Here is a 564-nt window from a genome sequence, read left to right as displayed (position 1 = left end):
CATTCTGACTGGTGTGAGGTGGTATCTCATTGAGGTTTTTTTTGTGTGTGTTCCACAATTCATTTACTGAGCTGGGGCAAGTGATTTAACAACAGATTGCGGGATAAGGCTGGGAGAGAAGAGTTCTTGCTTCCCTTCCCAGGAGCCAGCTGTGTCATGGATGCTTGTAAATTTTCCAAAATAGCCATCTGTTGTTGGGCGAGCTGGGTCTGGAGCTGGAGATTGGCATACATACATTCTAGGAGTCTCAGGCATTCTTTGGGCTTGTGGTCAACTCCTGAGGGCAGCTTTGTGTTCTGGATGTTTAGGAAAGTGGCCGGTGGGGAACTTGCTTGAACATTAGTAAAGCTAGGGGAGGGTTTGGCTCGACAAAGAGGCACAACATTACTTTCCTCTTTGGCTTTTCTGTTGGGATGACTAGCATACTGCTCCATCGGGACATCAACAGGTGTGCCTGTGCTGTTAGTCAAAAGCCTCCTGCCCAGCACCCACCCTCGTAGTTGATACACATGCGTGGTGGTGTGCCGGCCAGCTTCGTTGAGGTTTTGATTTGGATTTCCCTGA

General features: G+C 48.8%; 1 pseudogene; it reads right to left on the bottom strand.

Moving 5' to 3' along the window:
• Window positions 1-56: 56 nt before the first annotated feature.
• Window positions 57-446, bottom strand: LOC145719686 (TSSK6-activating co-chaperone protein pseudogene; annotated as a pseudogene).
• Window positions 447-564: the final 118 nt, after the last annotated feature.

The sequence above is a fragment of the Leptonychotes weddellii genome, unplaced genomic scaffold (assembly GCF_054177405.1).
Source record: "Leptonychotes weddellii isolate Sample4059 unplaced genomic scaffold, ASM5417740v2 HiC_scaffold_63209, whole genome shotgun sequence".
NCBI classification, from domain to species: Eukaryota; Metazoa; Chordata; class Mammalia; order Carnivora; family Phocidae; genus Leptonychotes; species Leptonychotes weddellii.
This window is presented reverse-complemented; position numbering and strand designations above follow the sequence as displayed.